Genomic DNA, 13,504 nt, shown 5'->3' with positions numbered 1-13,504 from the left:
TATTGCTCTCAGAGGGCTCTGCTCACACTGCAGGCACCAGGGCAGCTGCTTGTTGAGGCGCTGTGCTGAGCAGGACACGGTGCCACCCCAGGAAACCCCCAGTGCCCCATGCCAAGCATTGGGAAACAGAGTGGGGCCCAGAGGCTTTCGGTGTTTGCCTGAACTGCCCTTCGGAGAGATGGGATTTAATTTATTTATTTATGATATAAATATGCAGTATCATGCTTTAGAGGCGGAGGAGGACCTCAGCTAGCTGCTACCTGCTTGTACAAGAATAAGTCCTTGGTATCGATAATCAAATTTCCTGTGTCATTATCAGCAGTGGTCTTGACAGTTGTTGCAGTAAACCAGCATGACAGCAAAGTGGGCAAACACCTTGCACGAACTCTCTTTAAAAAGTATATATATTTTTTTCTTTTAATGATCCATTATTTGCTGAGCTGTCCAGTGCCAAAAAATGAAATGAAATGAAATGAAATGAAATGAAATGAAATGAAATGAAATGAAATGAAATGAAATGAAATGAAAGGAAATAAAATAAAATAAAATAAAATAAAATAAAATAAAATAAAATAAAATAAAATAAAATAAAATAAAATAAAATAAAATAAAATAAAATAACAGTATTTCTGGTTAGATGACCAAAAGAGTCTGGCTCACCACCATATTCAGACAGTGAAATAAAAGAGTACAAGGAAACCTACGAGCACAGAGCCCAGGCACACCAAATGATGCTGCCAAATGCCTGAGATGCTGAGACCATGAGAAAATCCACTCCACACCTTGTTCTTGTCCAACCTGGCAAATCGAGCCACCGAGCTTAAAAGTGAAAGACGGCACCCACGCTTGTTTCTGTGGGTGAGGAGCGAAAACAAAGCCGTTAACCCTGCCCACCACACAGTGGCCGTAGGAGCTGGCACCGCAGCACCTGCTGCCGTGTGAGCAATGCCCACGTCCTCACCGCAGAGCGAGAAACCGCGGTGCAGAGACCTCGCCGGGCTTCCTGCCACCACCTCATTCACCGCTGGGGACGGCAGGAGGTGGTGGGATGCGGCCAGGGCCAGGGCTATGAGAAGAGAACTCTGCTCTGTTACCAGAAGAGAGGAGAGGACGAAAGCACTGAAAAACCATCTTCAGAAAGGCCAGCAGGACGCTGAAGGGTTGGTGACAGAAAGAGACCCAGTCCCAAAGATCTTCACTCTGCACAGCACCAGGAGAAACCGTAAGGACTGCAGGGGTATTTTTGTTGTCATTTCTCTGGGGGGCTTTATGGAAGTAGGGCTGGCTCAGCTTTCTAGTGTCAAGAACCGAGGCTGGTTTTACACCACTTCATAGCTTCTGGAAGGAACCCTTCTGTGCAAAACAAGCGTGAGATGGCACCAAATCAGGGCTTCCCACTTCCACTGGTGCAAGTGCTTTGCACGCATTTCCCATAGGTTCGTGGCAGAGGAGCAAAGCACTGAAGTCAGGCTTAGTTTTCCTCCTGGGATCAATAAGTCACCTCCAAATTTCTTTAATCTCAGATAGACTGTTCCCATCCGACACTTGCTATTTGTGGGGAGTGGGTGGCTGCGTGAGCTGGTGCTTCTGCTCCCTGGAGGAATGACTGACACCATGTAAAAGAGCTGCACTGAAATAGATGAGAGAAGAGTTGTTTGGGTTGATATTTGTGAAGTATTTCCAATTTGCAAACACAGTCGGGAGCAGTGCTGCAGGAATCCCTGTGCTTGTAACCAGAAACTGGTGTCACTGCGGGCCAGGCAGGTGCAGGTTGTGCAGGCGGGCAGCTCACCTTCATCTCATGGTCTTTCCAAGCATCAAAAGCAGGCTGGTGCGGGGCCTGAGAGATTCTCTGCATGTTCTGCTGTGCAGGAAAGTGAATTTCCAGGGAAGATGTTAGCAAACCTTCTTCCCCAACTCCTGTTCTACAGCTTGAGGTTAGCAAAGTGTGAGCTCTTCAGTGTAACTACTTGAAGAGATTGTCTTTGCTTCAGGAAATTGGAAGACATTTTTATGTGTTCTGGAGATGCAGAGCACCTAGTAAGTGGAAACAAATACAGCTGTCGTTCCTTTGGAGTATAACCCAGTAAGTGGAAACAATAACCGGGAGCTTTGTGAAAGCAGGGCAACACAGCCTTGGGCTTAGTAGTTGTATGCTTTGCTTGCACTTCACATTACATTTCCAAATCAATTTCCTCTCAATAGCAAAGATCTCATCTACCCATCTGAGATATTTGGGCCCATTAGGGTTCAGCCTCGATGGCTTCCCACACAGCAGCTGCAGAGGAGGCTCAGCTGGCGCCTGTCAAGGTTCCCACAGGAGACATCAGTGAGCACACCAGCAGGCGGGGAAGCTCTGCCAGTGGCACTAAAAAGAGAAGGAAAAAAAAATAAAAAATTAATGCAGCAGAGAGCAACACCAGCACCATGTGGCTCCCACCATGATCGGGCTGTCCCCATCGCCACAGGACCACAGATGACACCAGCAAATGGCCTTGGTCTTGCTCTCTGGGCTGGGATCAGCTCCGGCCTCAGCACCTTCTGCCCAGCCTATGCAGAGCTCGGGTAGCAGTGGGGCTTGCAGGAGATAAAGAAGCAGAAATGGTTAAAAAATGGAAGTAAAAAGCAGGTAGGGCTGGTTGGCTGAAGCCAGCAGCACCAAGCTTTATTACTGAAGGGGCAGAGGAGGATGAGAACACCCAAAGTTCAGAGTAATGGAGCCGCATGTTGGGCTGGCAGCTTTGCCCCAGCACAGCCCTGGGTCCCTCTCAGATGGCCACCACAGAGCACAGGAAGATAAGTGGTGAATTTGGAGATGGAGAGTGAGAAAACCGTGTCGTGCCCTGGTGCAGGTCCCCGGCAGGTGCAGGAGGGTGCCCCAGGACAGCCTGGCACAGAGGGCGGAGGAGGCTGAGGTAGCTGGAGGAGCCTGTGTGTGATGTGGGGAACGAGAGGTTTGGGGCTGATTCCATTGGGATTGGAGTAAATCAGGAGCAGGCCACGGTTCAAGAGCAGCAGAAAAGGAACAAGCTCTGAGTCATGGGGAAAATCTCAAAATCAAAATTAAAACAAAATTGAGAACTTGGTAAAAAGTTTTGAGACTCACGAGGATGGGCCTTTTTCTTTGCGTCCTACCACGTGGAACCACTGGGGTCGTCACAGCCAAAGAGGCAACTGCTGCCAGATCTATTGCAAACCACCGAAGTCAGCAGAAGACCAAAGCAGTCTTGCTGCAACCTACAAGCAACATCCCTAAAACCCAGCTGACGTTTCACTGCCTACAGCCTCGGGGCACCTCAGCTCCAAAATTAAACCTTCCTTACCGGGTGCTTGCAAAGCAGGGCATGGCGCCTGGGATTAAGAGAGTGCTGAGATAAGTGAATGTTGGGTATGTCTCATAGTGGAAAGGATATTTCTCTAATTGAGAGAGTTTCCTGGCTCTGATGTAACCAGGAGAATTATTTCTCAATGTGTCATCTTTACTGTCGAGCTGCAGCCACGTGCTCAGTATGGGCTCAAAATTGTCTTGCTTGCGCCATCAGCGTGGCAGTTATTTATAGGTGGCATTTACACGCCGCTGCTCTGAGCACACCTGTGACCATCCCAATTTGAGGGCACTCCTGTGCACTGGGCCCCATCAGGGACAAAACCAAGGGATGGAAGGACACAGAGGCTCTGTGGCTTCCACGCCAGCCATCCAAGTCCCAGACTGGTGCCTCGGCCTTTCTTCTCTGCTTGCTGTGGCTCGGGGTGGGCAGAGGTGATGGGAAGCCAAGGAGAGGTGCAAAGCCTGGGGCATTCTGCATGTTTACCTGAGCTGCAGAATCATCTTGAGTTTGCAAAACAGAGACGGAAATTGCTCAGTGGCAAAATATCTATTGCTTTCTGCTTCCAGTCAGGCTAAAAATAAAATAAAACTTTGTGCCAGGCTTGTTGTTGCTGCAACCACATTCAGCCTCAGCACAGCAAGACGGGGGTGAGCATGGGCTGATACCATGCTGGTTTTTGGCAGCGCAACTCCCAGCCCCAGCCAGAACAAGGAAGGGAAGCTGGGGGTGAGCAGCCAGCCCAGAACCAATTCTCTGCAGCTCTCCATGTCCCCAGTCTCCGACTCCTCCTCCAAGGTTTCTGCAAACAGCTCCCAGCAATGTGTATCTGAAAGGCTGGAGACAAAATCTGCTGCAATCCTGCTCCTGTAACGTCCTGGCTTTGTGTTGGGGCGGGAGATGGTTGTACCCTGGGGTGGCTTCAAGCTGCCTTGTTTTTGCCAGGCTCTGTCACACAGCCTTGCCTTTCCCTGTAAAGGCAGAACTGGTGTTTTACCTTGGTTCTGATTACTTGGAGATGATTGACTTGGAAGTGCCACACAGCATGTGCTGAGATGGGGAGGGAATTGTTGTTTCACCGAGGGTGAAAGCCCACATCAGGGACCTGCCAGACAAATTGCTGGTGTGACGGGGCTGATGTGGCTCAAGGGATGCCTGACTATTGTCTGTGTGGAGCTGTGGGAATTGTGACTGGGGAACAGCAGCCAAACACGGAGTGGCTGGATGCCCTACAGCAGGTTTTCCTCCACCCTGGCACAATCAGCTCCCCAGGGTGACATTTTCTGCTCCTGAGCTGCCCACCCCAGCAGAGTTGGAGCAGGGGGGGAAGGACCAAGCCCACCACCCCTGGCCCTTTAGCTGCAGCAGGTCCCACAGGCAGCGATGGGAAGGAAACATTCAAGTCTGGTAGTTTCTGCTGGGTTCTGCTGGGAGCCAAACAGGAGTAGCACAAGGCAGGCCTGGCTCTGGGTGGAGGCTGCGTGCATTGTCATGATAAAGGGGAAAAGGGAATAGTGGAGGAAAGGAGCAAGCCAAGTACTTTAGAGGAACTGCTCGGGTATGGCCGTGAGCCAGGGCATGGCTCCTGCTTCTGAGCACTGTGTGAACTCCTTCCTACCTCTGTGCTGCCCCCCTGTCCTCTGGGGACACATCCACACAGATAGCAGAGTGCCACACTCAAACACACACGTACAGACGCACAAAACCTTAGAGAGTCACTTCAAAACAGACCTTGTGAAACGCTCACATTCTTGCTGCAGGCAGTAGAAGATGCTCCCGTGGCAAAGCCACTCCTCTCCAGCGTGGCAGGACACGCTCAGCACACCTCCACAGCCCACCGCCACGCTGCCAGCCAGGTCTCTGAGCACTGCAAAAAAAGGGAAATCCCTGCCAGCATCAAGCCACTCCGGGCTGTTTTACACCCAGTCCCCTCCATCCACTGGCTTAGCACAGGAACTTTTTAAAGTAAGGTAAAATCTCTAATATTTTGGTATTGCACCTCAGAGCTTGGGCCAAGAGATTTAACGGTTTATCTGGTCCCAAAGCCACAGCCAAGCTCAGAAATAAGAGCAGTCCCACCAGACGGTGCGTACCCTGCTTTCTGGTTTGGGTCTGGACTTTCTGCTCCAGATTCAGAATGAATGAGAGACATGCACCTACCCAGGGCTGGACTCAGTTTGCTGAGCCAGGAGGTTATTGTTCTGCACCGCGTGATGGGGGCGAGAACTGAGTCAACTAAGCAACTAGCAAATTTCGACTAAATAAATGGGGACTCGCCTATGCAGGCTGTGTTGTCAGCGCACTGGAAGGAGATAAGGCTCAGCACCCACTGCAGAGATTTCACAAAAATTGATCATTTTAAACCCTTGCAATATCAAGCAGAAGTAATTATATTTCACACCTCAGATAAACAGAAAACATCCTCCAACACCTCCTGCTGTCTCTGGCAGGGTGAGTATGGAGCTGCAGTTTCCACTGGGAAAGGATGTGTGGGTCAGGGGTAGAGAAAGCACCGGATAGGGTCAAAGTAACATGCAGATGCTGAAATTACTCCAACTTCTACTCATTTTTTAATCAGTTCTGAGCTGAGAAGTAGATTAAGAAGAAAAAACATAATTTGAAACAATGGGCAGGAAGGCTTCCAGAATGAAAGCTGCTCATATCAGGCTCCTGCCTCATTTTCCTTTGACCGAGCACTTTGTGCAGCCTGGTGGAGCACCCAGCCCCGCGGGAAGTGCCTCCGATGGGGGGCTGGCAGCTAGGCCAGGGTCTCCATCCTGGCCTCCCCCAGCCACAGGGCCCTGAGGGCAAGGCTTCAGAGGTGGAACTGGGGTGTCAGTGCAAGGACATGTACTGCACGTGGCCGAAGAGCTAGTGGAGGGACCTTGGAGATGCAGGAGAGTCGCCTAACTGTACGGTTTCCGAGGCTAACGCCTCTTACCCATTTACCGCAAACTACTTCAGCAGCCATTCGTTAAATCATTTCAGAAAAACACATGGAAATATTAAGCAACCAAAAAAAAATTCCACCCCATCTTTCCATTCAGTCATATATATGTATATAAACATATTTTTGAGCGGATAAAAGCAAACAACAAGGAGTTGAAGTGTCATTTGTACCTTTGCGGTCCCGGTAAAAGTTTCCCGTCCCTTCTCCGGTTGCAGGTTCACAGAGAACAGGTACAGGGGCCAAAGCTGAATCAGGAAATAATAGGTAGAGGGGAAATTCAACAACCCGTGTGTGATGGTGGCTCTGAGGTTAGGCTCATCACCGAGCCTTGGGACTGCTTCCCAGCACCTCATGCCATTGTGACCTTCAAGATAACCGCATGAGAGAGGGCTCGTCGGTGCTCTGAATCCTGAAATGACTGACTGCTTACTCAGGCAACATCCTTCTGGGCAAATTAGTCACTTTTTGTCACTCGTTCTGGTTTCTTTGCTTTCGTATTGGCTCTGTGACGTGGCACTGGCCGGCCCTGCTGTATCTTCATCACCATCTGGTCGTTCTGCTCAAAAGGGCACCTTCATCACTCAGGTTAAGCCCAAGGCTCTGCTAGGCAGTTTTGTGCATCCTGGGCTGTGTTTGCTCATTGGGGGATTTCTCCAAAGACACTTTATGTCCCTGGCTGTCCTTTGCGGCTCTTACCATTCACGCTTTCCCAGAAATCTGCCTGATTGGAGAAACAGCCACACACCTTGCAATAACTGCAAATAAATTTGCCTTTTCCACACCTCTGCAAAGTATGAATCTCACATCACCGACCATGATTACTGCAATAAATGATTCTTATTCCTTCAAAACTGACAGGCCTTAACCTTTTACTTAGGTTTGTGTTTTTCCTTTTTTGTCACTGCTCTGCCAGGAGTGAGCCTTTGGCTGAAAGTGTTTCAGGAAGGCTGGGCTGTGGTTTTGAAGATGCAACCAAAAAGTTTTCTTCTGGCTTCCCACTGGTGCCCCACGGTCACCTCTTGGCAAAGTCACGTACAATCCCTTAATCAATTTCTGCCATCCTTGAGTCGGGCCTTGCAGCTCTCAATTTCCCTCTCACTCCGTTTTTAAACTCTTAAATGTCCAAATTCAGTGCTGAGCCCAACAGAGACACGTTGCCCCTAGAAAAGCACCCCTGGGAGATGTGTCCCCTGATGAGCCCTGCGGCACCTTCACCAGCCCTCCCTGCCTGCATGGGCCTGCCCAGAGATGGCCTTGGCCCCCCAGTGGTGGAGGGGACTTTCTGTGGATTTATGTTGTCCTAACAGCTAGTTCCAGGCAATCTCTACTCCACATTCTCAACACGTTGGCAACTTGTGCTTTCTTCCCTCTTTTACAGTAATACAGTTTTGCAAGAAGAAAGGGCTGGTCAAGATGATCTAGATGACTTACTTCATTAGCCACAAGGCTTTCCTAATTTTGCTGAGATTAGGAACTACCCAAACGGGAGCCAATATTTTCCTTTTCTGTTTGACTCTAGGTGCCAGCTCAGATTCTCCATCAATCACCTACTTTAACATGAGCCAGAGGTGTCTGAAGGCCTGCACATGAGGTACAGGAAAGGCTGGCACACAAATAACTGCTGATCTCAGCTGCAAGCCATAAATCACATGTGTGCTGTGTTACTGCGGAGTGGCAGCTCTATTCCTCAGAAGAACAGTTATGCTAACAAGTCTCATAAATAACTTTCCTCTTTATTGTCACTTGATATTGGTGTGGCAGCTTACGTCACATGCTAATGTGCAAGACCATTCACCAGGCATGAATTTGGGCAGAGCTTTTAAATCCGTTTTTTATGCTTTAGCCGCTGTAAATGGGGGATAATTCCACAAAAGAAAATTTAACTTTTTTTTTTTTTTTTCCCATTCATTTACCTTTCATCTGTTGTAGCTTTTGAGAAACTTCATGACAACACTTCCTTTCCAGGCCATTCCAGACTTCTGCCCATCCCCAAATGCTGCCATGCCGTGCGGGGCACATGGGTGTTAGCCCAGACACCACCTATTTGCCTCTGGGAAACACCGCGTCTGTATCTGGCTGCAGGCCAGGACTGGATTCTGCTTTCGTCACCAATTTCCTCCACGAGCATCAGCCAGTGACTCGTGCTTTGGATGTCTCACTTTACGCAGAGATGTGAAAGGGCAATGATGACACGTTCTTCTTGCTCGTGTGACTCACGTGTGATGAAACCTCTTGGAACAGGGCCCTGCGCTGGGGATGGGGCCCCCAGACTCATCCAGCCCACCCTGAGACCTGCATGGCCATGGCTGGGAGCTCGGCCTTCCCTCGGTCCCTCCCAGCTCCCAGGGGTGGGCTCGCCACCTCAGGGCCTTGCAGGTGGGGACACAAACAGCCTAAAAGACCTGGAGATGTGGCAGCACCTCCAGGCAAAAAGCCAGTCCTGACCCCAGCAGCTGTGCCTAAGCAACAAGAAGCAACTGCTCTGTTCCCTGGACACCCCCCACCCCCTGTCCTCTCCCAGGGAGGATGATTTTTGTCACCCCTCACTCCAGATGAGGGCTATGGACCTGCACAGTGACAGGATCTTCCCTTCGCCGGCCTCCTGATGGTGCGGCCTTATCAGCGCAGCCTTGCAGCCGCGCTGGGCCGTGCAGCACACCCGGGCATAGACACATCAGCATTGCTCAGCGCAGGAACGATAAGTCTAACGACAGAGACACCTCACGGGCTAACCACACTGGGATGCGTTTATCACCATTTCTTGCAGATAAGGACCTGAACCACAAACAAACCTGGTGCATACTGCAAGTCCCGTGTGCGTCCAGCCCTGTGCACGTGGCTTGTTCTGCTTGCGCAGCAACTCCTCGTGGCAGCTTTTTTTTTTTTTTTTTTTCATTTTTTCCTTTTAAAGCATCAGTATTTCTTACAAAGAACATCCCTGAGCATTGCACCCAGCAAAGCATCACTGGGCCGTGGAGGTAATTTTCTTTACCGGTTATCCCCCAAGACCAAGTCTTCAGGCCTGAAGAAAAGCCTGTTAAAAAGGCTGGCTTTACACCCTTGGCACCTCAAAATATGGGCTCATGTCAGCTGCAGGGCACACAGCCGGCTGGAGTCCAGAAAATAGGCAAACAAACCTCTGACTGCCGTCAGAGCCACACCAGAGGCTCAGCCCCTGCGGCACGTTCTTCTGACACCTCTGCTTGAACAAAGGGGTGCAGGGTGGAGGGAGAAAAGCTCATCCAAGCAGCCTGCCAGCAACAAGCTGCTACCTGGCCTCTCACCCTGCATACGTGAGCAGCACTGGAGGAACCCTCTGCACCCCTGCGCCCTTGTTTTGCCTAAGCCCTGCCTCTGGCTGTGTTGTTAACCTGGGATTTCTGCTAAAGCACTAAGGCTGTGTGAAACCCAGCTTGTTTGCTTCTGAACTCAACAATAAGTCTCATTTCCCAGACTGCTGTTTTGACTGGCCAAATGGACGCTGCTATTTGAACAGTAAGGTGCTTGTTTGAATACAAAAAGCGATTGGCTAAGCTACTCCAGAGTGACGAGCTCAGATCCGATAACCTGGCTTATTTTTAAGTCTCTGCTTTGTTTATTTCAGCTAAACCCTCAGGCTCGTCCAGGAACTGGATGCTGTATCCAGGACACGAGTGGAAGCGCGTCCAGCAGGCTGTGCAAACAAACTGGCCTGAGTTTCCAGCTCCCCGCCCGCAGCCCCTGAGCCTGGCACCCACACAAGAAGCCGGCCAGGAGGAGGTACCCGACCAGCAGGGAGAAAGGGTGATGGGAGAAGCTGAGATCTGAAAGCTAATGCAAAGCATGTTGAGGGAAACATTTTACAAGCATGGGACTGATGCTGAACTTCATCAGCTTCCCAAAAGGCCCAGCTGTTTCAGCACGTGTGGCTGCTTGGAGGAGCTGTTTCCCTTTTCCAAACAGAGTTAACAAGGATGCTGCCAGCTGGCAGGGAGGGAAAGGTCTCCGTGAAGAGACATCCACTCAGCAGCATCCTCCAGAAAGCCATTTGATGTGTGCAGCATGGTCAGCCACCGCATTGCACATGCTTCAGGCACGTCTCACCAGCAGCCACCAAGCGCACGCTTTCCCTGAGCTCATAGCCTGCCCCACAAAGCTGCTTTCAGTGGGTTTGCGTCAGCATTTGGTTGTTCCTTGGTCACGTCCTCATGCTACGTCAGGCTTCGGGGGATGACAGCAGCTCTGCTCCCTGCACGCAGCCTCCACTGTTGGTTTTACTCCTTCTGGAGCAAACTGCTCACACCTCGCAAGGACCAGCCCGTCCCTGTTCCTTCTCTGAACCAGCACCTCGCAGCCCAGCCAAGACCAGCATTTGGCAAGGGGCTACACAGAGAAGTTGAAAAAAAGTAGGGTCACTGCTTTAGCGGGTTTGCAAGTGGAACGTAGGGGAAGTAGGGGAGGCACCATGCATGCTCCCTATTTAGAAATCGCAAGCAGAGAAGAAATCACAGTGGCGTTTGCAGAAAAGTTTCATTCCCATAATCACCATGGGCAGAAAACCAAAGCTACCAGGTCCTAGAGAGGCCCAAAAACACAGGGTGGGCTTCAGAGCACTTGGTCCCAGTCACAGAAAAGGCAGAAACAGAGGCAGGATGGAGCTGGCACTGTCCAAGCCCCCTTAGCCACAGGACTCTGCACCCCAACCCCAGCAGCCTCAGAGCTCCAGAGGAAAACCACGCTGATGAGTTTTCTTTGCCTCTCCAGCACGTTGCAGAAGCAAAAGTGTTTTGTAACACAGGTCTTAAATGCTGCCTAGAAGTTAACACAACACTTCCTCTACTGCCAGTGGACACATTGCAACGGAGCTGTTGGAAGGGATTGTGTACAGAGCTTTTGACAAACAGAAATATAGATGAATACAAACTGGGAAGAAAAAAAAACGCGAACACTTCTATACTCTTATGAAAGAATAAGAACAATAATTATGTATGGTAGACAAGGGAAAATATGAGCTGGTTGGGCTTATTTCTGTGAACAGCAATAGAAGTGAGCTTGAACACACTGTGGAAGTAGATGAGGATGTAATTCTTAATAGGTATGTATTTAATAATCCAAAGGCTGAAAGGAGATGATTAATTGCCTTTATACAGCATGCCTCAGTAAGATTTGTGCCAAGGAGGAAACAGCATTTTCCTGGGATCGATGCAACTTCGCCAGTAATGTTAAAATAAATAAATAGATTAGAATGTGATCAGTAACTTTTTGAGCCCTCTCTTTTGAGAAAACCTGTACAGCCCAAGCCACGTCAGCCGCTTAAACCCCCTGGTGCTGCTCCTGCCCTGCCCCTTGCTAACACTGGGAGTGGGACCGGGGCTCGCAGCCAATGTCTCGCACAGCCGCACAAGCACAAGTGGAGAGGTGCTGTGGCTTTTATCCCTCCATTTTCCTCCACTGGCAGGGCTTTGGCCAAGCAAAACAAACAGCAACACATACCCAGAAAAACAGCCAGGCTAATCGGACACAAAGAAAAGGGAGAACTGAGGCAGCTTGCTTTGGGAAGCGCAGGGAAAGCAGAGCCCGGAGCAGAGCCGGCATCTTCTGCCCTTCCCCACTGACCCCACCACTGTGCCCCTTCAGGAACCCTCCCATGGGCTTTGTCACATCCTCTGCTCCCAGCTCTTGTCACACTAAAGCGAGGGAAGGCAACAGGGCTGGCCCCAGCGGGTGCCTCGTGGCAGCGGGTGCCGGAGCTGAGCACGGCAGGCACCAAGGCCCCAGGCTACCTGCCGTGCACTGATCCTGCTCCAACTTGTGCAGGGAGCAGCGGAAGGATGTCTGCAGCCCATGCCAGGTGTCAGAGCCTTCTGGCATTTCATCACCTGCTGGAAAACACCAGGAGACGTCACCAGTCCCTTCCACGACTCCTGAAGCTCTTTTAGCCCTGACCCCCCCCCTTTCCTGTCCGGGGAAGCTGATTCTGGGGAAATCATCTTTGAAATGGGAATTAGTGGGGAGGAAAGGCTGGGCTAAAGGCTTCGCTTTGGACACTGAGGAGGCTGGATGCACATACAGCAAGAGGAATTATCCCCTGGTGGCAAGAAAAAGACTCAATAGTTATCAATCCATTTTTCCTAGGAACTCTTTAAAACAGGACACTGGGAATGGACCTCAGGATCGAGTGCTGTGCCCTGAAAAAGCCACTTTTCCTGCCGTGCAGCATGGAGAGCAGCAGGAGGCTTGAGCTGGCTCACACACCAATAGTTTAAGCTCAGCAACTGCTCATCATGGATCTGCAGCACAGCACCGTGCTGCCTGCTCTTGTAACCAAGCATGATGTGTGCATGCCTTGGGCCCCCCTACTCCCGATTTCCAACCCTGGCTCAGATAAGCAGAGCACAACACTCGCTCACCGTGCTTTTCCCATGTAGCAACAAGAGGCTGTGTTTTCTCAGGCACTGGGGCCAACCTCAAACCATAAATCTCCAGCCGAGAGCAGCACCACCACAAGCCATTTTGATCACCCCCTTAAGACCCATCATCACCTCCACGCACAGCACCGTGCTCGGACACCATCTGCAAAGGGGCAAGTGACAGCAGCAAGCGTCAGGTCTCATCCCCGTTAGTGCTCATTGGGGGTCCATCAGAAATCTCTGCAAAGCTTCCAAGTTCTTTAGTTCTTTGGGGAATTCTCAGCACTTCCTGATTCCAGTCAGGCAATGCTTCTTATGAGAAGCAGCCTGTTGATTTTGGGCACCACGGGATCCCCGGAGTCCCTCTGTGCTGGGGCCTGTGCCCACTTGGCACCGGGAGCCACCTCCTGCTGTCACGTCCCCTGGGGAAAGGGCTGCTGATGTAGCCAACCTGATTTAGAAACTGCTTTAATCAGCACAATCGCTTTGTGCTGGGTCCTGTGAGTCACTTGGATGCCACTGTCCATAGAGGGGTCATCGAGGCCCTTGCCTGGGATTTTCAAAACCTCGCAGCCCGCAGCACCAGTCCCACTGGAGGTTTGTGAGGGGTTCTGAAAATCCATCTCGCCACCTGATCTGGGCTCTCTGTGTCACAGCTTTGGCTGGCTTTGCTCTTGGCAGAAATATCAAATTTGGCCTCTAACACGCACAGAAAACTTGCACCCGCACTTACAATGCTGTAAATTCAGGCTAAATGTATTAAAGTTAAGGGAGGTGATCTTGGAGACTTAAAGCTGTCATGGGGAAAAGTCACATCAGGCCTGTGGAGTCAACAGCCT

General features: G+C 50.6%; 1 long non-coding RNA gene across 1 annotated transcript; it reads right to left on the bottom strand.

Annotated features, from left to right (window-relative positions):
* Window positions 1-792: 792 nt before the first annotated feature.
* LOC137842792 (uncharacterized) lies at window positions 793-9,256 on the bottom strand. The gene is made up of 4 exons (XR_011089216.1): window positions 6,447-9,256; window positions 5,604-5,655; window positions 5,058-5,193; window positions 793-4,297 (listed from the first exon to the last, which is right to left on the bottom strand). It is a non-coding gene; the product is annotated as an uncharacterized lncRNA (long non-coding RNA).
* Window positions 9,257-13,504: the final 4,248 nt, after the last annotated feature.

This window comes from Anas acuta, chromosome 20 (assembly GCF_963932015.1).
Source record: "Anas acuta chromosome 20, bAnaAcu1.1, whole genome shotgun sequence".
In the NCBI taxonomy this organism is placed as follows: domain Eukaryota; kingdom Metazoa; phylum Chordata; class Aves; order Anseriformes; family Anatidae; genus Anas; species Anas acuta.
The sequence above is the reverse complement of the archived record's forward strand: the minus strand, read 5'-3'. Positions and strand labels throughout refer to the sequence as shown.